The 25572-nt window shown below is 36.5% G+C and overlaps 1 protein-coding gene across 3 annotated transcripts in view; it reads left to right on the top strand.

Annotated features, from left to right (window-relative positions):
- The window catches only part of LOC123316165, a 139722-nt gene that overhangs the window by 103971 nt on the left and 10179 nt on the right, over positions 1-25572 (top strand). For 2 of the 3 annotated variants that reach the window (XM_044902157.1, XM_044902158.1), the window contains exon 3: positions 16377-16459. The gene's annotated coding sequence lies outside the window, so the exon portion shown is untranslated. The remainder of the gene's footprint in view (positions 1-16376; positions 16460-25572) is intronic. The other variant, XM_044902159.1, reaches the window with a different exon arrangement.

Genomic DNA, 25572 nt, shown 5'->3' with positions numbered 1-25572 from the left:
ACGATCGACCGTCTGGCGACCGTAGACGTTGTGGTGCCCTGGGGCATATGATACGTCATTAGAAGGGGCCCCCATCTCATAAAGCCTCGGTCCGATTCGGAGTTTGGTATATCCGCTGATCTCCAGAGAAATGTACCGACTTTCAAAAATCCAGGCACTCGATACAAGTTAACGAACTTCAAAACAAATTGAAAAAGAAACTGAAGGTCATGCTGGAATTGTCAGATGTATTCTAAAACGTAATATCTTGAATTTGGACACCTGGTAACAGCATTAACCTTTGAGTATAAGTGGCTCCGTATCTGCATCACCTAATTTTGTATCTAATGAGTGAAACTTTTGATTCACATCTCGAATCTGAAAAAAGGAGATTTTCTGTAGAAGTAAAATCGCCCCATAAGTCTCCTTCCAGCAAGGACGAGTAGAGCGATAGGTTGTGGCGAGAACTGAGAAGAGGTAAATAGCTCTCCTGCAGAGCTTACAGGCCTAAAGGTACCTACAGATTACTCTGACGTGACGTGGGACTACGTCATAATGCGCATGATTCAAAAATCTAATATATAGGGTTGTGTGTGTCGGAATGCACGTCCCACGTCCACGTCCAGTCAGAACAATTTGAATGCTCCTGCGCAAAATCGTTTGTTACATTTTTGAATCATGCGCATTATGACGTAGTACCACGTCACGTCAGAATAATCTGTAGGCAGTTTAACATTTAAACATTTGTCCGTGTGTGTGATTCTGTAGTGGACTCGGCACAAGTCAAGCACAATTTCAAAACTATCGAGCTCCTTTTTAAGATGTAATGAGGTTGTGTTTTTATGTAAAAATAAACCCTCATGTCAGAATTGTTTTGTTGTTTCCGTTTTAAATGATTATTTCGTGCTGATTTTCGAGGGGAATATTTTCAGTTTCCAATTCAGGATTCCGGCATCGTTCGGAATCAAAAACATTCCGCACTGTTTTTATTCCGTTTTCAGTTCTGAAAAACGATGTCGCACCGTATAAAACATCCTGAATTGGAAGATAACCTAGTTTTTGTTCGCCAGTACCGATAAGCAAAATTAAGACGTCTTAATCGACGCAAAATTGACCTATTTTCGACACCCGGGGCGCATCTAGATTCTACAACCGACCCCCCCCTTGTTGGTATAAAGGCAGATGTTTTTTGTGCCATTCCGGTGCGATATCACAGGTCAGAGTGAACCGCTCAAAGTCCAGAGGTAAGACAACAGTCCGTTTTATATTCTTAGAACTTCAGCCTCCATTCTCACTCACTATGCCACATTGTGAGTTCCACCCCTACTATTAGTACGATGCCAGCGTGGATACCTAGGGATACAGAACGCACTTTGGGCTGGCTACCCTTCCTTAATTTTCCCTTACATTCCAGTGCTCATCCCTACTGTTAGTACGATACCTACTCTGCTGGTGTGGATACACGGGGGGTGCAGAACGCACCTACGGGTAAGCCGCCGTAGGTCTGTGCCGTCTTATTTCAACCTTGTCTTCGACTCGAAGCTACCAGGGTAGGTTTGCTATTTCCCTTTTAAAGAATAGCTAGCGCTCGAGTACCCTGAAAAAAAATGCGTTACATACATACATGACCCACATCGAAAGGTGATCTACTTTTAATCTTGTTCTTTGGTTCCGGTCATATCTGCCTATAAACCGTTAGTCTCATTTTTGCTTGCATGCTGAGGTTCTTGTTATTGTCGTGTCTTGAACTCGATCTTCCTCTTGGTCTTAGCCCTGAGTTCTTGATTCGGTGATGGTTTCCCACTTCAAATCACGACAAAGCTGCCTATTATTGACAATCCAAGGTGCAAACTATTTCACATCTTTTTGGCTTGTTTTTTGCTGCCTGCATTCTTTCGATATGGTTCTTTGCCGCCATTCATCGAGACTTCATTACAATTTTAACCCATCGTCCACGCCGAAGTTCAAACGCAAACAAACGCAGATGTGAATAGAGATTCGAATACGTGGGATTCGGTTTGGATGTCATCCGAACGCTTTCCAACGGTTCGTTAGCATCGGCTGCGTTTGGTAGATAGGCGGTACATCAAAGGGATGTTTGTTTTGTTGTGGAGCGAGATTAGGACGTTGTCAGTCGTTGGCAAACGTCAAATTAGTTCAAATCTTTTCGCTAATTGGCACATCCGACGGAGGTTGGGTTTATTGGCGATCTTGATTTAGTCTGGTCGCGGCATAACGCGGTATAGTTGCTCCGTTTCCGCTTGTAACGTGGGCCTGACGAATGTAACAGTTTCCGAAAAATTCCTGTTCGCCGTCCGAACAAGAGCATCTATCACCGACGCCGACTTATAGTTGCTAAATTCCCGTTACAGATCGAAACGGGGTCAGATGTTAATTCTGCATTGTGCGGAGATTCAGCGGCGGTAAACGGCGTACGCGCGGCCTACTCGATCCCTTTCCAAATCGTACGAGCGAAACGGGCGGGCTAACAAATGAACCTTTAATTAAAATTGAAAGGTGGGCAACGCAATCGTTGATCGCGGAAACGCCGACAGCGTCGCCGGATCGATGAACTTCGCGTATAAACGGGGTTCCGCCCGGAGGGGTCAAGATCGGGGTGAGCCACGTGAATATGTTCGGCTGAAAAAACGGTTGAACTTTTGTAAACCATTCTGGTAATGAAGGAATCTTAAGTTGAGTGCTTTTTCGCATCGCGATCCTTACGGCCGTTAATTTTATGACGCGGCTTCGAAAATTCTCCTCGTTATAGTCGGTGTAAGTTCGGCGCGGGGCTCTTGAGGATAATTTACAAGTCGTTGCTTTATTGTTTCAGTTGGGGTTGCTTCGTAAACAGCAAATTTTCGAATAAACGTACATGATTTGCTACCTATGGACCAACCAATATATAAAATTTCAGGGAAGCCCTAGCGCGAGATCTTTTGCGCTTTCGCGCCAGTAACTCCGAAACCATTTAACGGATTTTGAATTTTGACCATTTACGATTGACAACTTTCACCACCGGCTGTGGTGAGGACAGGTAGGTGCGGCAGGGCTCTTTGTGTTCTTTAGGGTCCGTAGTTTGCAGTCGGCACCATGATTTAGACCGAAATGCATCGTGGATTGGGTACTGGGCTGCAGTTATTCCTCGTCAATGCCATGAAAGACTACTCCACTCACCTGAAGTCACAGTTTGGTGTGATTTTTCTCAATTTGGAATGATAGGCCCTTACTTTTCCGCTTTCGTGCCATATTGTGACCCTTGTTCTTGTTTTTCCGCCTATTCTGATCCGTGGCATACTTAGATCAATTTGTAATATTTCTTCAGACAAGCCGTTTGTTGAAAAAAAAAATGGTTTGGACTGTCCCCGATTCAAAATGTGCATTATCGAAAATAATAAACAAAAAAAAAAACAAATTGAATTATATTTCTCATTGGAAAAAATTTTATAATTTGCCTCACGCTGTTTATGTCAGCAGAAAGTTTCAACTTACAACGAATGGAACTTTATCAGAGTGTACAAAAATTATATCTTTCTTGAACAGGGTGTGCGTCTTTGACTCGTAAAAATAACAGTAGATTCTTGATGAAAAAAAAAACACTTTTTTCCTATACCATTTTTTCGATTTGGCCCTGAAAAGAAGCTTTGAGCTTTGCCACCCCTGGAAAAACAAAATTACCTTGAGAATAACTAGCTAAATCTATGACACTACACATCTGAGGATCTTTTAAATAGAGTTTATTCATCCAAAATACCCAATTTTTCGAATTTTACAGATATTTCTCATCTCACTTTTATTTTACAAAACTTTCAAATATTCATTAGATAGATAGAGTTGGGTTCTTTGAATTTTTGATGTTTTTATGCTACGTAATGGTCATAATGAGAAAACTGGAAGACGTGGATGATATCTTGTGTTCGAAAAAGATTCATCATATAAATACAAAATTATTTTCCGAAATCCATTTCATTCGATAAAACCGTTTGTAGGATTAGGACAGAACTAAAAATTACATTTTTTATGGTTTTGCAAAAGCCTGTATCTGTTGAACTGAGCCGATTCGGAAAGAATAGTAGGGGAAAAAAGTGTTTCCTTTGACCCCAAAATCTATATTATATAATATATAAAAATATTTGTGCCAGTCAAAGACTCACCCTGTAACTTAGGGATGAAATGGTTAGACTTAATGAAAATCTTTATGAATTACTCTCACTGTCTGGTGAGAATTGAAATAATTTCTCAAAACGGCGCCCTAGTTTCGTTCAAGACCCCATCCTCCGGTTGGTTTATTTAACGCTACACTGTACTGATGAGGGACAATGATCCTGAAACCGGTCTACAGTTGAGTCCAGATCTTTAGACTTCTCTGGGATTTCCTACACTACGTTATTATTGGAACGACAATTCTACTGAATTGCTGTGTCCAGTTTTCATACAATTAAAAAAAAATTAACATGTTAGTTACTGATAGGTTTTTCAACCTACGAAAAAGGCATGTTCCAGATAACACTTCAAAATCATCAAACACTCAAAAAACATAAAAAATGAAGTTCAAACCATTTCACTCCTATTATAAAAATATCATTCTTTATATTACCTCCACAATTATACTCCAAGCGACTGAAACATCGTCGACCCAGGCTTTCTACATACTCAATAGGATTCCATCCTCCACGCGACAAACGTAAATGAAACAACCTCCATGCACTTGGTTCGGCCAACAATTTGGGAAAGCATTCCTCGCGAAATGATCAGAAAGCAGTTCACGTGTATACAGCAAGAAGAAAAGCGGAGAAAACAGATGGAAAACTATTATGTTAATTAACATACCTACTGTTCTTTCGTATTTTCCTTTGATCAACGCTTCGCTCTTTGTTATAAAAGCAATTAAGCCTGCGATTCCAGCTTTTCAGCTCGTTTGAAGTACCCGTTAACGATGTTTTGTCGAGAGACACTCCGGTACACCTATGACCCGAACTCGAAGGGACTTTATGGAGGTAATAGGCTCCACCATCAAGGAAATGGAGTTGCAGTTTGATTTTTCAGATTTATTAATAACTGCTTGCGAGAGTCCATTAAAAATAGGCACGTGGTGTATTGTCATAAAAGGGATAAAATTCATCAAAAGTAGACTTGCTCTTACAGAAGTTGCTTGACATTATTTTTCCCTAATGAATGGGCTATTGGACGCAAAAACAATTAAAATCGAACCGGCAATTTTTATTATATCAGGACTCTCACTACTGAAACCTTTGCATTTCTGAAAATATTGAAAAAGTAGCAATTAAGAATAATGGAATGGACGTATGAACATCATAATTTGATTCGAGAATGATATTCTGAATGCACAGGACCGAATTATTGAAAACAAATTGGCGTCTATTCGTCAATCAAGCGTTGATTCCCCGATCAAGCTTTATGAAACCAAGGGTGAGTTTCACATGACCAACCATGGTAGTTGTTGCATCTCTGTTGCAATGCTTAGAAGTAACTGATCCAGTTTAAATCAATGATCGATTTCTTTTCCGTCAACCTCCAGAATGATGACGGTCCTCAGTATTCTCTTTTGGTCGTTTCGCTCGATTTTCCAATTGATATCGTCGATCCCTTGTTTCAATATTCCTCCAATAACTTCTGGCTTCGTTTCATGGACTGGATGATGGGAAGATGTACAGGGTGAGTCTTTGACTCCTACAAATATTTTATCAGTAGATTCTTGAGGTCATTTTTTCCGATTCGGCCCTGATAACAAGATATGGCCATTTTAAGTTTTCATAATGAGCTATGCCACCCCTGAAGAAACAAAATTCCCTCCAAAATAACAAGCTAAATCTGTGACGCTACACATCTGTGGATCTTTTTAACAGAGTTGCATTCAGCCCAATTTTCCGAATATCACAGAAGTTTTCAATTTTTGAACATCAAATTACTCGAAAACGGCGCATTATACGAGAAAATATGAAGAATACATTTATTTTACAAACCGTTCAAATATTCATTAGATAGCGTCCAACTTAGTTTAAAGAGTTGGGTTCTTTGAATTTTTGGTATTTTTATGGTACATATCTAATGGTCATAAAAATAAAATTGGAAGGCGTAGGTGATACCTTGTGTTCGAAAAAGATTAATCGAATAAATTACAAGGTATATTCCGAAATTCATTTCATTCGATGAAACCGTTTGTGAAATAGAACTAAAAATAAGATTTTTATGGTTTTTCAACAGCCTGTATCTTTTAAACCGAGCCGATTCGGAAAAAATGATATGGGAAAAAGGTGTTTCTTTTGACCTCAAGAATCTACTGTTAAAATATTTGTACAAGTCGAAGATTCACCCTCAGACTGGTGAAAACTAGAAAATATGATGGACTCCTCCTATTTTCTTCAATTCAATCAGGATCTTCCTCAGACAAGCAACCATTATAGTTCTAAACCTCATAACTGAACTCGTTAAATCGCGCATTTCGTGATTGGTTTGTTCAAATACCCGACAATCTCCCTGATAACTATCGTTCTCCGATACTCTTATCGAATTTAAATCTCGATATTTTTTTCGATTGTCCACGCTGGGGAAAACGGTTTCACGCTCCAACGGTCCCGTATCGATCACGATTCAAGAAACAAATTGTCCGGACTGGTGTGATAGATACTAGCAATTACGCAAGATGGATACCTCTTGTTACTCCAAGAAAGTGGGACGCCTCTTCGTTACCCTCCACTCGTCGGGGCAGCAATCATTCTCTTTTTTCCTAGCCCGCGAGTATTTCCGAGTTATCAGGTTGTGGGATTTGTTCTCATACCGGAAAACGAAAGTTTATAAATCATGAAACGATTCAAGGTAAGGTAGGACGATAATAAACGAAATTTACTCGGGTACACAACACTGGCTGATACAAATTAACAGATATTACGATCTTAATCGAAATAGCAAAGCACCATAACTCAAAGTATTAACGAAATACCATTTCGTGGAGAAACCAAGGTTTCGGTGTCATTTAACTTCGTCAGAGCAACACAACCCTCAACTCGACGAAAATGGAACAAATTGATAGAATAAAACAAGGCTGCGTGTTAGCTTCTTTACTCTTCAATATTTTCGCCATAGCTGTCTCGATAATTGCTGACATTAGTATGACTGTAAGAGATTTTGGAATAAGATTCAGATTTGATGGAGGCCTATTTAACCTGAAGCGCCTCAGAGCAAAAACTCGTTCAAAGTTTATCACGGAACTTCAATCTGCAGACGACTGCGCACTTATCGCTAGCAGCCCAGAGGATCTACAGATAATGCCTATAAACATATATACGAAGCTTTAGGCCTTAGACTCAAAATCCAACCAAAATCCTAGTAAATCCGCTAGAAAGCCTTCAAACACATATCAGCCTGGAGAATGAAATTCGAGCAGTTCAAATACTTGGGAAGCTTCATAAATACTTGGGCTAACCTAGACACGGAAATACAAAACCGTATCAATTCGGAACCCCGGCATTCTGGAAGCTAAAGGGCAGAGTGTTTCAAAATCACGACCTCAATCTCATACCAACACAGCTGTTTACAAATCAGTCGTCCTCCCAACGCTTCTTTACGGAAGCGAAAGCTGGACGCCCTATAGGCGACATATTAAACAGCTTGAACAAACGCAACAACGTCATCTAAGACAGATAATGCACATCAGATGGTTCCACAAAGTGCAGAAGTCTTGCTACGCGCGAGTTGTACAACAATTGGGACTCAAGTAACGAGGGCCCGACTCAGATGGAGTGGCCACATTCTGAGGGTGCAAGACACAAGACTCTCCAAAATAGCTCTGCATGGCGAATTGACAGAGGGAGTCCGGAAACCAGGAGGCCAGTATAAGCGGTTTAAGGATACACTACATCAATCTCTATAATCAGTTAATGCCAATCATAACTAGGAACAACTAGCGTTAGACAGGTCACAGTGGAGGTCTATGGTGCACAATTATAATGGAGACTCAAGAAGAATACAGCGGCGGCTATATCCGGTTGGTGACTATCCATGCCCGGAGTGTGGAAGGATCTGTAGTTCACGGTTGGGTCTCATCAGTCACAGGAGGGCACACTGTTTCCAGTTGCCCTATAAGTCTGTTGTTTTTTTTTTAATCTTTTTTGTAGATTTATTCCCGGTAACGGGATATAGCAAAGATGAATGACCTGTATAATCTGCAAACTCATCAACCATTTTGCTGCGAAATAATCTCAGACTTTATTCTTGAATGTGAATAATCATTAAATTATGTCGAACAGACTGAAATCGAATTGATTTAAACGTGATAAAATCATTTTTTCCGCATGTTGAAGTTTACAGCTCGCGAAATCTACAGCGTGCTCTATATTCTAGTCTCTAGAGTCTTCTTCACTGCTGAAGTTTAACAATAAAAAATAATGAATCAAAAATATCTTCAGGGAGCACAAATAATCCAGGACGTTGTGACAGATTAAGTTTAATCGAAGTTATTCTATTCAGTGAGCTTCCCCCTTCAGGATTATTCGGGGCAAGGCAATGCAATGGAGCGTGTTATATATAGATTAAACCGAATGTTCCATGTCGTTCCATAAAGTCGTCACGGATATGCATGATTTCAATGAATGAATCAAATTCCGCTGCTCATTATCGGCGTTTGTTATATTGTGGGCCTGTAAAATCGTAACACTTAATTGCTGGCGAGCCGTTGGGGACAAGGGTTCGGCAAAATCGATGTCGATGTTTCACAATCGATGTCGGTGTTTCAAAATCGATATCGATGTTTCAAAATCGATGTCGATATGTCAAAGTTGATGTCAATGTTTCAAAATCTATATCGATATGTCGAAATCGATGTCGACATCAAAATCGATGTCGACGTTTCAAAATCCATGTCGATGTTTCAAAATCGATGTCGATGTTTCAAAATCGATGTCGATGTTTCAAGATTGATGTCGATGATACAAAATCGATGTAGATTTTTCAAAATAAATGTCTAATTAATATCGATGTCAGTGTTTCAAAATCGATGTCGATGTTTCAAAATCTATGTCGATGTTTCAAAATCGATGTCGATGTTTCAAAATTGATGTCGATGATACAAAATCGATGTAGATTTTTCAAAATCGAAGTCGATGTTTCAATATCGATAATGTTTATCAGTGGTCTAAGTTTCCTGTACTGAGCTTAGTTAATAGTTTGCTCTAAAAAAAGGAAATTGAATGATAGAAATGAATATAAAAAAAAATATACAAAGGTTCAAAAAAGTAAAAAATATCTCGGAAATAAGTGAGAGTGACTCTGAAATAGAAAATATGTATTTCATAAGCTGATACATCTGATGATGAAAACCTTGACATAGACAATCGTTGGTCATTGGAAATTGTTTTCTTTCAATGTTTTTCCTGATAAAACAAACCTATGGTCAAGTCTCTTTCGCCCCCTGTTCAACTCTCCCATGGGTTAGGGAGACATGAGCCAATTTTCGGCTCCTAAAAAAGGAATTGCTGTACTCAAAATGTTCATTTCACCATCACTCTATTATTATCTGTCGTTACCTATTCTCGCCAATAAAATTCGTCTTCTTCTTGTTCGAAACCTCCAACAATCGTCGTAAAAATGGGATGAAATTTTTTTGGTCTTATTAAGCCTTTGTACAACAGACTTTCACAAGCACAAAGCTCAATGCTAACAGTAGTTGGGTCAATGGTGATAACATCACGCTTGAACTTCAGCCGATGAATCTCCTACGTAATATCCCGAATCCGAAGTTCTGAACCTCGTTAATCGCCGTCCCAATTTTTCCCAACTCCATTAAATTCAAATCTGGCGAGACCCGACTCGCACCAACTCTTGTTCGGCGATTTCTGGCCGTCAAATCCATCTCGGGCGAATGATTAAATAACAGACCGAAATAATTACATCCAGGCCTCCTCGCAAGCCCTTGTTTTGCTGGCTTCCAGGATAGTTCTGGGGGGAAGCCGTCAGCGACAACAACAAACGAACCCTCTTCATGGGAAAACGAAGCAATAGAAATGTTAAACTCGAGCAATTTCGGAAAAAGATATACTTCGGAACAAAAACTGCGGAGTCATTAAAAGTTTAGACGGAATCGGCAACTGATTTCTATGAATGTCTTCCTTCTCGCCCGAGTTTTCGCTCTGGCTTTCCGTTCGCAGATTAGAAATTCATAATGGAACGGGTGGTTGGGTGAAGGAATGAGGTATTTAATAGCTTTCATATCCCGCGAATAATCCTGGGATAGAGGGACTTCCAGACACAACACCGCTAGGAAAAATTGCTGCGCATTTTACACATTGGCTCAGTATTTCCCAGATCCCTCCTTGGAAGAATTATTTTTCTCTTTTCCCAAGATAATACGAAAGGTTTCACACCAGCAGCAACCTGGAATTCCCAAGAAAACCGTGGTAATTTATTCCAAGCGTTTTCTCGAAAACTATTGAGGCTAAATCCATGGCGTAAAGAATATTCTCCTGTGAACTTGAAAAAGAGTAGCATATTCCCACGAAATCTAAAACTCTAACACAACATTTGGAATCGAATCTGAATGATCCAAAAAAAATTTAAAAATCCGCTAAAAATATAAAATAAGTAGACAAAAAGAAACACAAAATAGCATTTTTCGTTTCAATTCATTGGCCAACTAAAGAAATTCATTTTGATGACATATCTTTTTCATTTCGTTGAATGTTATCTACGTGTTATGTCTCACGATGTCAGGAAACGGATGAATAGAAATTGATTTAACAATAAACGGAAGTTTTCTGGGAGAATATTTCAATTGCAGCTTGGAGACGTGAGCGTTCTTCTTGCCCTTGATATAAAAGCCAATAAATAGTTCTCCGAATATACCTGCACGTGGAATATTCGAGCAGAACTATGCAAATGAAAGAGAATTGCCTGAATCCTGAATGGAAGCTATCGTTATGACGCTTCGCATGCTCAGGTCCGACCTTCTTGCTCTATTTTCACGCCCTCGCAGTTGATGACGATATTGTGTAGCTTTATATTCTTAAATCTCACTAGCGGAGTACTTCTTCCGATGAGATAGATATTGAATTTCTGGAAATGGTTCCAGGTTATTCACCCGTAAGCAATGTGAAAGTAGAAAAAGTCAGAGAAGTAAAACCATTTAGTGAAAATAATATACAGGGTGAGTCTTTGACTCGTACAAATATTTAAACAATAGATTCCTCAGGTCAAAAGAAACAGTTTTTTCCGTTACAATTTTCTTCGAATCGGCTCGGTTTAAAATATACAGGCTGTTGAAAAACCATAAAAAAATATTATTTTTAGTTCTATCTCACAAACGGTTTTATCGAATGAAATGAATTTCGGAATATAGATTTTCATCAATTTGATGAAACTTTTACGAATACCAGATATCATCCACGTCTTCCAGTTTTCTCATTAAGACCATTACGTACCATAAAAATACCAAAAATTTAAAAAACCCAACTCTTGAAACTAAGTTGGACGCTATCTAATGAATATTTGAACGTTTTGTAAAATTTATTATTCATAATGCGCCATTTTCGAGTAATTTGATGTTCAAAAATTAAAAAGTATATGTGAAATTTGAAAAATTTCTCTCAATAATACTCTGTTTGAAAGATCCACAGATGTGTAGTGAACTGGTTATTCCGAGGGTAATTTTGTTTTTTCATGGGTGGCACAGCTCATTATGAAAACTTTTAATGGCTATATCTTTTTATCAGTGCCGAATCGGAAAAAATGGTATTGGAAAAAAGTGTTTATCTTGATCTCAAGAATCTACTGTTTAAATATTTTTACGAGTCAAAGACTCACCCTGTAAAATATGGAAAATGGTCGAATTAGGGTTGACATGATGCATACCATCAAAGTGAGTTTCGATTATTGAAACTTTTAAAAGATTTAAAATGCATGAATAATTCATTCTAAAATGAAATCTGACGCCTGATCACATGAAATGATGATCAGTGTTAATATGCATGAAAAAATGTCGATATTTAGACATATTCACAAATGTTATGAATAGGTACTTTGAAATACTGTTTCAGCTTTCACAAAGCCACCTTACCAAATAGGAAAAAATTGAAACATTTCATTTAAAATTAAAAATATTTTTGGGTTCTTATATCTTTGGATGAATATAAGTGCGATATAGTGTTATCATTGTTGTTATTGATTAATCATTATATTCCTTTTCATAGCCGTTTTTTAAAGCTTAAATTTTTAAAAATTTCAAGGAAGGCTTTAAAAACTTTTATATAGATTTGAGAATAATTTTTACTTGATTCTATTTCATAGTTTTTTCGATGCATCATAAGTTATTTATTTTTCAAGTATAGATAATGATGCATCATTATTAATATTCATGTTGTCAAAGTGATTTTAATTTCTCGATCGATTATTTTAATTATTATATCTCTACAATGAAAATAGAATCCGAGAGAGAAATGAGAGAATCATAACTGTGATGAGTGTATTCTATTTCAATGAATTCTTCCGATTATTATAGGATATCCATTAATGAAATTAAAATGATTGCATGCTGAAGAAATGGGGCATACACCTTCTACTACAGAATAAATAATTGAACAAACATACAGAACATCTAGATTGCCACTTTAATTGATGTAATAAAGTAACATGCTATCATAATAGCATCACCGGAAGAATTTAAAAGGCATGTAGTGGTTCATGAAAGTTTATGGTAAGAATCGCAAATTTCGCATATATTCCCTATAAAACACTTAATTGTGCATCAAATTTTCTTGGAAGATAATCCAGGTTGATTATTTCGAAATACCGACCGACACCAACAAATCTTTGAAAACGCTCAACGAGAACTCTTCAATCAAGTCGACGTCGATTCTCCTGATTTAAATCCGCTTCATTATTAACATATTCATGGAAGTATTGTTAAGCGGCGATTACGAATACAGTACGTCGCTGGCATAATAACACCGTTATCTGGATGTAATTGCTATTCTTGTGTTTCGCCGTCATTACGTTGTCTAGAGAAGGCCACAGCCGCATCTTGAACCGACTTTCAGGAATTTTATTAATAAACGTGCAACCTTGCGCGGAAAATGCATCAAATTATGGTGTCATGTTCGTCTTTGACGATTCGGCGACTTGAATGAATTGTTAATTTCAATATTTGTGTTATTTGTGTGCTACAATTACTCATTATAATTTATTCCTGATACTTCGGAGATATTGATGTATGATTTTTCAAAAAAAAATTACCAAAAACATGGATCCAATGAGATATTTATATATGTACATGACATTTCATATTTTGGGAAGTTGAAATTTTAACAATAGGTCACTGAGATCCTGAGGATGATGTTGCAATACATGCGTACTGTGAATTTCCTTTTGAAAAAATCAACTTTTTGCTGTTTTTGTATCGAGTAAAAATATGAAAAATTTCGGGACGACCTGTATACCACAAACCAAGTTTTTTCTACACGAAACTCATGCTCATTATGGACATATTTTCGAAGTTTCAGCTTCCTAAAGTATAAAATGTCTTTTCTGCGCCTATTTCATTGGATCCATGTTTTTGTCAATTTTTGTACATATTTGTTAATATGTCTGAAAGTATTATAAGAATCAGGATAGGGAATTAAAAGTTAAATATACTCAGATGGGGATCGAGAAGCAAAAAAAGTTGTAATAAATTGTGGGTCCCTTGTAAATAAAGAATTTTGTAGTATTTTTCGTATATTTAATTTTTCAAATATTCCATTATCTGGAATATTTCGAACTATTCTGAAGTAGAAGGTCCAATTTCAAATCGACTAAGACCATAACCCGAAAATCAATCTTTGCTTCTCGCTTATCATATCTAAATAATCACTTTACTTCGAAGAATGACGGAAACCCATAAAGTAAATGAAATATTGAGGACGTCATTGACCTGCTTGTCCAACCGTCGTCCCCCTACACCACTGTATAGTGTAGAGTAGGTACCCTAGGTATGAAAACACGACAAAAGGGCCTTCTTCGAGAAATAGGAAAATAGTTTTAGTTTGTTGTTCTCGTTTCGATCGTCAACGTGGCTAGAACTTTGATTTCGTGGTCGTTTACTACATTTTATAGTGTTAGCATTGAGTATTTGAATACTCAAAAGTATTACCTAACCCGAGTATTGTTTCTTATAGTGTTGTGTGCTACAAAAATATTTTTGTATCGATACATTTTTGTTTTTTAAACAATTCAGCATATGTGGTAGTTTTGGCAGAGGTTAGAGTAACGAAGTACCATAAAATTCGGACTATAATACAAGAACTTGAGGATAAACTACAGTAAAAAAACTCAGTTTGATAATTCATCTCCAGAATGATCGGAAATGTTATATTTCTTCCAAGGTGAGTTATTGCTTGTTCTTCATGACAAATATAAAAGAAAATCGTACCTTTATATTTTAAATAACTCTTAAGAGACTAGTTAAGGAATGAAGTTGTTATTTTTATTATTCCGTAGATGCTGAAAATCAACACACTCAAAATATTATACTTTATTAGTTATCTTTTAATTATTGTTCTTCGAGCTTCTTCGAGAAATAGGAAAATAGTTTTAGTTTGTTGTTCTCGTTTCGATCGTCAACGTGACTAGAACTTTGGTTTCGAGGTCGTTTACTACATTTTATAGTGTTACCATTGAGTATTTGAATACTCAAAAGTATTACCTAAACCGAGTATTGTTTCTTATAGTGTTGTGTGCTACAAAAATATTTTTGTATCGATATATTTTTGTTTTTCAAACAATTCAGCATATGTGTGAGTTTTGGCAGAGGTTAGAGTAAAGGAGTACCATAAAATTCGGACTATAATACAAGAACTTGAGGATAAACTACAGTAAAAAAACTGTTTGATAATTCATCTCCAGAATGATCGGAAATGTTATATTCCTTCCAAGGTGAGTTAATGCTTGTTCTTCATGACAAATATAAAAGAAAATCGTACCTTTATATTTTAAATAACTCTTAAGAGGTTAGTTAAGGAATGAAGTTGTTATTTTTATTATTCCGTAGATGCTGAAAATCAACACACTCAAAATATTATACTTTATCAGTTTTCTTTTAATTATTGTTCTATATGTATCATCTCGTGAAAAAAAGGTATAAATATTATATGCTGTCTGTATATTAAAGGAAAAAAAAAGAAAAGTGTATTCCAAAAATGTTAGAAACTAAATAACATAAAGAAAATATTCATAATAAAGTGATTAAATTGAAATTGGCAATAGAAAAACCGTAACGTATACAAATTAATAATGATAATATCATATTCCAAGAAATTTTGGGTTGATTATAATTGAATTCTAAGCTTTCACAACTGGCTTCATTATCATGAACCTGATGACCACCCCATTCAAACCCGAGCTACCTGAAGACCTAATCATTGGGCATGTTGTATAGTGGGTAACCCGAGGCTCAATTTTGTTACTATTCATTGTCGGCGGAAGGCATGTGAAAGTTTTGGTTTATCTGAATCACCACCGGAAGATACAATAGCAAAAATTTAATTTATTTAATCCCGTAACAAAAATTTTGTCCCACTCAGTTTTCACGAATAAGTTGAATTGACTGAAAGTGAACATTAATTCATTTTATAGTACACCTTATTTATGTACTTACATGTTTACATTTCGCCATCGATAAGTAATGTTATGTAATAGCCAAATCAGCAGTTAATCAATGAATGGTATATTGGAAACATATCCGAATGATATTTTCCCATATGTGGCCTACTTTTCATCAGATGAACAAAATAAAAACATGATATTCCCTGTTTCTTGTTTCCTTCGATTACTTGAATACACCAACCGATTTTCTACATGTTCAAGTGCCTTTACAGTGATTTCCCTTTCTCCATGATTTCAAACTATATAAACATACTGAACGTTTATCGTACCAGAGCTCCCAAACATCAACATTCAATAAATCGGTGTGATATTTGTTTAGGAATCGTTATCTCGCTAATTTACTCGGAATTCGGAGATGAACTTGAACCGATAATTTTATTTCTCGAAAGAAACCACAGGAAAAATATAATCTGCTTGACATAGATTTCATTATTTTTGTGACCTCTGTGAAAATTTATATTATTCGATGTGTTTAATATTTTTGCACATTGTTTAAAATTGTGGTATTTTGTGCTACTTTGTTTTAGCTTTTAGCCAATTTGAATATATTCAGGGATGATCCTATAAAATTTGCTACTCAGAATATGGTGAATATTTTATAGATAGTACTGAATAATAATGATTATTATTATTGAAATAATAACTCCGTGATCGTTCAAAAAAATATCACTAATTCAAATCCCTTTCCCACTCCACTGGTACCTAAGTCTGTCCGACCTTCATTAATGTAAACCATCCCTTTGTTTCAGGATGTTCCAGAGATTAGCCCTATCAGCGCCAACTATGCGCTGGCTTCCTTGTACGGCAGGATAATCGATAATTCGTTTGTAAGGTGAGTGTCCTCCTTTAATTAATTAATTTTTCGTTGATGTGGCATCGAGGATATCCTGAACTGAATTCTGAGTAGTTCAATTATGTATATTTCGTTGGAAAATTCTTCGAAGTAGGGTTGGGAAATTGTAAAGTTGTTCTATGTTCGGAAGAAGTGCCCTTTAACTTTTAAGATATTTTTCTGATTCAGACAGTGTTCAATTTACAATTCGTGATTGCCAGTCTACAGAGTGTTCCACTGTGGATGGTTTATTAAACATTTATAGGGAACTAATCACAATTTTTTGCTGAAAATTCGGATATTGGGGTTTTCTCTAAAGAACTTTCGCTCTGAAATATTTATAGAGCTTCGCAGTTTCCTACACCGGAAACCGCCTGCTACTTTCTTATATTGAATATCACTGCCAGTTTATCTTCTATTATTTAATGGCAATTTCAACAGTATGTTACCTTGGGTGAGTTATTGAGGTTCTTATGAAAAGAATGGTGAAAACAGGAGGTCACACTCCTTTGAATATTTCTGCTGGGGAAGTACATATTTACCAAATAAATCGGAACTATTTTCAATTCTGCCATTAGGCAGAATTATAACACTATTTGTAGTTTGGACCCAAAACTTACAGAGTGTTTATGAGAAGATCATGAAATTCGACAAATACTAAAACTCAATATTTTCAAATTACAACCCATATTTCATTGAACCTTGCAATCTTGCATTTAAATTCTCACACTTTTTATGTAGAGGAATGTCCATTAATGTGATTTTTTTCCTCCCCAACGTTCATTGACCAATTATTCACTGCACATTCAATTCGTGTAAAAAATATTTACAATAATATTGAATGTATAAATTCTTAGGATAGTGATTCTCTCATCTGAATTGCACAGGACAATCGAAATAGCAAAATCCAGGACTCATATCTCACAAAATTGTCAAATGATCTCGAATCTCAATCTGAGAACACTTAAACTTACAAAAACACATGCTGACTTGGAATTGGATAACTTTGGGTCGAAGAGCAAAAGCCCACCCGACAGCGGCAATGTTGGCAGACGTAATTTATTCAGAAATGTTTCGGTTACGAATTTCCCCATTGGAATAAGGCTCGGAATAAGGCTACGAATTTCATAGCTTCAGCGGAAAATTGGCTGATTCCGTTAAAAAAAAATTTCGTGATTTTTATGCGGTGTATAATGAGGAATTCTCCTCAATTTGGGTTATCACTGCATATGCAAGTTTGAACTGAATGAGTAGTTTAATTCGTGATTTTTTCAAATTCACCGCGGAAACTATTCGAAATCATCCTTCAAATATGGGGTTTTAAAATTTAAATCGCTTTGTGCAGAGTTCAAGATTTGGCAACAGCGCATACAAGACAATGAAAAGAACAATGTCCGATCAGCTTGTTTATAAAATAACAGCTGTTGATCTACAGGCGCCTACTTACTGGAGAGCTTCAACTGCAACCCGCCATAAAAATCCCATAAAATTTTACGACCTTCCTCGTTCGGCGCAGACTTCATAGACAGCCATCTTTGTCTATCTCATCAAGATAATGCATTTGTTGTCCTTTATTATCAAGGCATATTTCAGTCGATGTTGCCAGCTTGTACAATTCTCACAAAACGCTTTAAAGTTCAAATATCCATTTTTATTTTTCATTTTTAAGTGCTTAAAATAATTTTTTTTGGGAAACGGTTGAAATGGTTATTTCAAAATGTGACGTTTCGAAGATATTTCACAGAAAATACATCATTTTCATCAGAAGGAGTATGCCCTTTTCAATGATCTTAGATTCAGAAGTAACCGAATGTTGGTAACGATAAAGCATTCGAATTGATATTTTTGTGCGGCAAAATCGGTGCATATCTTGAAATAATCTATTTTTCGAAAATTCCTTATTTTCCATAATCCCTACATAAAAACATGTGGTTCAAATGTACGAAAAATGCTCTATTGGTATATTAATATAATAAATGCTCTTCTAAAATTAAGGATACGTTTCTATAATCTCAATATTTTTGCAATAGCAAGGTATATATACTTAAAACGATTATACATGGTGTCTGCAGACAAAATTAGGATACCCCTAGTTTTTATTTCAATCGGAGTTAGAGCTCCAGAAAACAAAAAATTTGAAAAGTATTTCTAAAAACAGTAACGCTTCGACTCGTGCTTCATTTAAATTGCAACAATTTAATGTGGAATGAAGATTGTTACTGAAAAATAAGATCAAGGAAGCAGAGATTGAAAAAAAAACGAGAAAAAGATCACACGGAGGTTCAAGAAAAGTAAAAAAATGATAAGACACTTTCATCGGAGTTGGTCGTCCATACATAAGCTTTCAACACAATCCGTTATTCAAGATAATGGAACAATAGAGATATACCTTCGATCGAACTAATTACAGACTTGTTTACACTGCGACTTATCTCTAAAACCGAACCAGAAGGCCAGGGGATTCCGTCAACGAAGCGATAAGATCACTAATTCATTTTCGATTATGCTTTAATCAATCCAAGCCAAGAAAGAAAGAACTACACCGTATCGTGCGCCTCATTTAGCGAGTAACGTTGTTAGATCGTTCCAGGGCAGTGAAGCAACGAACAGGCAATGATAATACCGATATATGGACGGAAACACTTTGATAAATTGAGTGGGGTACACGAATAAGGTCATCCAATCAAATGTCATGAAAAGGACGAGAAAATTCCGAAATGTTGAAAAACGATCTTCTACTACGTGGTCCTCCAGTTCTGGGCATCGTCATTAGATTTAGCCTAACCTTGTTGCAATGACAATACGATTTATAATTTGTAGAACCGGATGATCTTGAAACGAAATAAGACCTTACCTGGGGATGGTGAACCTCTGTGCTAATTCCGAACGAAGGTCATTTTAAAACGATTTTCAGAGGTCGTGACAACATCGGACCCTTTTAAGGGTTGAATTTTATACACGACAGTGATTTTGAGGAACCGGCGCATTCACCAATTTGCAACCTTTCTCGACTAATAATTCAATGAATTGTTACATTATTATACTTTTAGGTTGGTAATGCTTCATTTCGTAAACAATAAATAACTTTTTCGAAGAAGTTGTTAAATTCAGAATGTATCCTTCTATAGGATCACATTTCCTTTCCTCATGTATCGTTTCGAAATTTTTTTGAATTTCACACCAATTCTGGATTTCGTTATTTCGTGATTTTGAGAAAACAGCGGAAATTTACAATTTACTTGAAAGCTCAACAACTTCGGTCATGGGGCAATTTTATTTTCCAACATTATTTGTCCTGAACAATTTGCGACCTTTTTTTGAACAAAACCACTTTTTGTAAAAGTTGAATATTTTAAGTATACGAATTTATTTTTTGAATTTACCATCTTCAGTCCGTCGGTGTTGCCAAGTCGGTCTTTTTTTCCGAGAAATGTATTTTCGAACAATGTCCAAATTTAGCATCGCACTACTTATGGGGACTTGCAGCAGTTCCCCGATGAGGTGAAATACTACAACTTTGGAACACGTCGAACTTCCTGTAAGTGGATTCCCGAAGGCGTCGACCGAAATTCAGATCTCCGCTATTTACAAACCTCCGTACGAGTAGAGTCATTAGGGATTATATCTCTCGGTTAGGGAACTCTACGGATCCATCTTTATCATTATAACTTGCCGCAGCATCCGAATCGAGCTACTTTAGCCATTATTTCTCTGCGATTCGGAGGTAATTGGATCGTTGGTCCTACGTGGAACAAATATATAGTTTGTGACGCGAAAAAGACAATAGGGTCTTACCACGTAAAACATTTCATTTCCGAAAATCACTCTTGGAGCACTTTTCACTTTCTCAGTTCTCAATACTGACTTTTGGAATGAAAATTATGGTTATATCTTTTTATTCCTTTGTAGAGATATTTCGTTATCTCTTGAAATATGATCGTATACCTATATGACTCCGAATACATTGAGCGGATTTCACCTATTAACAAAATTAGCGGACGCAATGAACTTATTTCAATTTACTTTGTATGTGAGTTTTTTATGAGTGAAATTCAAACTCAATTCAGAGTTTGATAGGCGTAGAAAGTGTTTCTGAAGCTCGTGCATGTATCGAAGTGTTTAGTGTAATGGACCGTAAAAACATTTCCTTTCATTTCGAATTACTTCTTTTTCACTGCATTCACATTTATATAATTCTTCATATTGGTTATTGAGGAGCATAACAAGTTGAGTGCAACTTACTTTTCGGTGAAACATATTTTATAAAACTACTAGGAAAATGCCTAGTTACAATCTCTCAAATCGTTTGATGAATTGACGAAAACTTTTCAGCTCTAAATTGATCGTCTACTCCTTCATCAGCTGCCTCGTCGTACAAGTGTGATTTATAGATTGTGACTCGTTTAAAATGCATAATTTTTGTTGTTGCTTAATAACGTGAATCGACTAAGAATTTCTCAATTAAATATAATCGATCTACAGCTTCGGAAGTCGGACACTGATTCAGATGAGAAAAATCGAAACTGCCAGACTGCTATTTTTAGCATGGAGAGCTTCAGCAGTTGCATAGTAATAATATTTAACACTAGCTCATATTCGAGTTCAAATCGAGATCTTGGTTGACTTGAACGTGATTTTAAAACGTGTCAGAACTTCCCCTGAATAAATTAGTGCAAATTAATCAATATCTTTATGAAATCCTCCCAGTATCTTTACATTAATAAAAATGTAAATGCTTTCAGTCAAGGCTGTGTTTAAACGTTCTATAATTTAAGACTCTTCATCGGAATTCAATTTACTGCGTATTTCGCGTAAGCGGCTCACAGAATTTTGTGATTTATTCATTCAGCAGAATTAAAAAATGTTCCAATAATGACACGCATTCGAGAAACACACTGTATATTATTATTTAAGAAATAATTGAAAGAAATTTCAAAGTATGAGAACCAAAACAATTTCACGAGAACATTAAGTAATTAATAATTACCACATCGGAATATCCACGCCATTAAGTTACAAATTGTATAATTATAAAGTGATTTTCAGAGGTTACTCGAATCAGTTCCTTTCAACAATTTCTCATATTTTTTTCATTTCCTTTCGTTCTATTATGCGCAACTAAAATGGGACTTGTCAAGTTTTGTGAATAACATCGAAGTATTGGATTTCGTGAAAATCAATCAACATGTCATTGAACCAGGACCGTCGTGTATTCGCTAGAGTTTTGCGTTGGTTGGAATTGATAGCAGGGGGATTAGGCTGACCAATTAATCACAGCAAAAATCGAAGGGGGTTCTCCAAAACGACAAGCCCGGACAAGTGGATAGGATCATTAATTAGAGGAATGGTAGATCTCTACAAGATGAGTAACGATTTGAGAATAATCCTCTAGGAGGGACACAGTTCTGTTGAATACTAGTACCAAGGGCGTTTCCAGTGGGGGGCATGGCTCCCTCCTTGGAGAACTTGATCGAAATATTTTTTCGAATATCCAAAAATGATTTTATTTCTCTCTTCAAAGATGAATGAGTTGGAAACTGGGTTTCTTTTAAACGCATAGCATTTATTACAACTATAAAACCTATTTATCTTATTTTATGTCAACAAACACCTTTCAATTTCAAATATAACATTATGCGCCTACCCCAACATCACTCCTGGAACCGCCACTGCAATGAGCTCAATGAAATTTCGAGATTTATTACCAGGAGAGTTGCTTTTTCAGAATATGTATCACATTTCGATCTACGGTTACTTTTATTGAGAGATAAACGACTCGAAAGCTGACCTTCGAAAAATCCTGAAAAAGGGTTCAGTTAAAAATGCGTCAAGACCGAACGGTTGCGCCGAGATGGATGAAATTTTCAGATTTATAACTAAAAGGGTTGCTCTTTCAGAATATGTATCGCATTTTGATCTACGGATACTTTTATTGAGAGATAAACGACTCGAAAGCTGACCTTCGAAAAATCCTGAAAAAGGGTTCAGTTAAAAATGCGTCAAGACCGAACGGTTGCGCCGAGATGGATGAAATTTTCAAATTTATAACTAGAAGAGTTGCTCTTTCAGAATATGTATCACATTTCGATCTACGGTTACTTTTATTGAGAGATAAACGACTCGAAAGCTGATTTTCGAAAAATCCTGAAAAAGGGTTCAGTTAAAAATGCGTCAAGACCGAACGGTTGCGCCGAGATGGATGAAATTTTCAGATTTATAACTAGAAGAGTTGCTCTTTCAGAATATGTATCACATTTCCATTTACGTTAAGTTTTATTGAGAGATAAACGACTCGAAAGCTGACCTTCGAAAAATCCTGAAAAAGGGTTCAGTTAAAAATGCGTCAAGACCGAACGGTTGCACCGAGATGGATGAAATTTTCAGATTTATAACTAGAAGAGTTGCTCTTTCAGAATATGTATCACATTTCCATTTACGTTAAGTTTTATTGAGAGATAAACGACTCGAAAGCTGACCTTCGAAAAATCCTGAAGAAGGGTTCAGTTAAAATGCGTCAAGACCGAACGGTTGCGCCGAGATGTAAGAAATTTTCAGATTTATAACTAGAAGAGTTGCTCTTTCAGAATATGTATCACATTTCCATTTACGTTAAGTTTTATTGAGAGATAAACGACTCGAAAGCTGACCTTCGAAAAATCCTGAAAAAGGGTTCAGTTAAAAATGCGTCAAGACCGAACGGTTGCACCGAGATGGATGAAATTTTCAGATTTATAACTAGAAGAGTTGCTCTTTCAGAATATGTATCACGTTTCGATCTACGGTTACTTTTATTGAGAGTTAAACGACTCGAAAGCTGACCTTCGAAAAATCCTGAAAAAGGGTTCAGTTAAAATGCGTCAAGACCGAACGGTTGCGCCGAGATGTATGAAATTTTCAGATTTATAACTAGAAGAGTTACTCTTTCAGAATATGTATCACATTTCCATTTACGTTAAGTTTTATTGAGAGATAAACGACTCGAAAACTGACTTTTGAAAAATCCTGAAAAAGATGGGTTCAGTTAAAAATGCGTCAAGACCGAACGGTTGCACCGAGATGGATGAAATTTTCAGATTTATAACTAGAAGAGTTGCTCTTTCAGAATATGTATCACGTTTCGATCTACGGTTACTTTTATTGAGAGTTAAACGACTCGAAAGCTGACCTTCGAAAAATCCTGAAAAAGGGTTCAGTTAAAATGCGTCAAGACCGAAAGGTTGCGCCGAGATGGATGAAATATTCAGATTTATAACTGTAAGAATTGCTCTTTCAGAATATGTATCGTATTTCCATCTACGGTTACTTTAATTTAGAGATAAACGACTCGAATGCTGACGTTCGAAAAATCCTGAAAAAGATGGATTCAGTTAAAAATTCGTCAAGGCCGAACGGTTACACCGAGGTCGATGAAATTTGGAGATTTATTACTAAAAGAGTTGCTCTTCAAGAATATTCATCACATTCAGATCTACTATTATTTCTCTGAGAGATACGCGTGTCCTTCGAAAAATCCCAAAAACATGTGGTGGATTCCATGGCGAATTCATTTTAAAAAAGTTTATAATTTCGTGATAGATTGAAAAAAACATCGTTTAAGGCAGAGAACTTGTGGAAGACGTTTTAAGCATTCCAAAAAAATGATCAAATCAAAATTCAACTCATGTCGAAAGAATTAGATCACGAATATTTCATAAACCTAATCAGATTTAATTATATTGATATTAATTCCAGTAGATCAACCTCAACCGAATCAAATTAACGTTTTCTTCGTGACGAAATAGGGGAAAATGACACGGGCAAAATCCACTTCCTACAAAATCGCCTAACCCCCGGTATTGTTTAATATTGATTTTCCCTGAATAAAGACGAACGTAATATTGTTTGTTCCCATCTTTCGGTTGTCTTCATTCCGTTCTGTAGCGTGTGCATTTCAGGCCCCCGGGGGTTCCACTCTTCAGTCCTCCAAAATGGCAATTTGATGAACGAAATTCCTCATTACTCATTTAGGAAAGGAGGTTCTTGAAATTTTATCTGTTTGCCGGATTGATGGGGAATTTATGGGTTTAACTGTCAAGTTATCATCGCAATTATTATGAGGGTTATTATTTGTGCTTCGGAGTTTTGGTAGGAAATCCATCATGGGCTTTGTAATCAGCCGGATTGACACGAGAGGGGGAGGTTATTAATCATTTCATCTTCTGGCATACTTTCGCTTTTCGGGCGGAACACCTTAGACTTCGGAAGGGGTCACATGCATGTTGTTTGATTTAAATACATTATAGCAAAAAAAGGAAAAGAACTGACAAGAAGTCAGGAGCTTTTGTGAGCTTCATCGCTAGAGCAGTCTTTCTGGCAGTTGACAGAAAATCGTCGTGAAAAAAGGCCCCATTAGGGAATTCTCATCAATTTGGGTTATCACTTCATATGAAAGTTCAAACTGAATAATTATGAGTTTCATTCATTAATTTTTCGAATTCACCACGGAAACGATTCGAAATCAATCTTGAAATAAGGGATTTCAAAATTTAAATCGCCCTGTTTCAAGTTAACAATTCGGCAACAGCGCCTACTAGAAAATGAAAAGAACAATGTCCGATCAGCTTGTTTATAAAATAACAGCTGGTTATTTACAGCCATCATGAGGCGCCTACTTACTGGCGAGCCTCAACAGCAACCGGCCATTAAAATCCCATAAAATTTCCCGACCTTCCTCGTTCGTCGCAGACTTCATAGACAGCCGTCTTTGTTTATCTCATCAAGATAATGTATTTGTTGTACTTTATTATCAACGCATATTTCTGTCGACGTTGCCAGTTTGTGCAATTGACACAAAACGCTTTAAATTTAAATACCCATTTTTAGCTTTCATTTTTAAGTACTTGAAATAATTTTTTTTGGGAGACGGTTGAAATGGTTATTTCAAAATGTGACGTTTCAAAGATATTTCATAAAAAATACATCATTTTTGTCAGAAGGAGTTTGGCGGTATGTGCTGGGGTGAGTTCACGCCATTTGAAGAATGGCGTGCTCTTGGGGTGATTGTTTCGTCCCACTGCTAGGGTCGGACTCATCAGGTAGGTTAATGAACCCTAGCAGCTACCTACGACAATCGC

The sequence above is a fragment of the Coccinella septempunctata genome, chromosome 6 (genome assembly GCF_907165205.1).
Source record: "Coccinella septempunctata chromosome 6, icCocSept1.1, whole genome shotgun sequence".
NCBI lineage: Eukaryota > Metazoa > Arthropoda > Insecta > Coleoptera > Coccinellidae > Coccinella > Coccinella septempunctata.
Note: the sequence above shows the minus strand (reverse complement) of the source record. Positions and strands in the feature narration are given on the sequence as shown.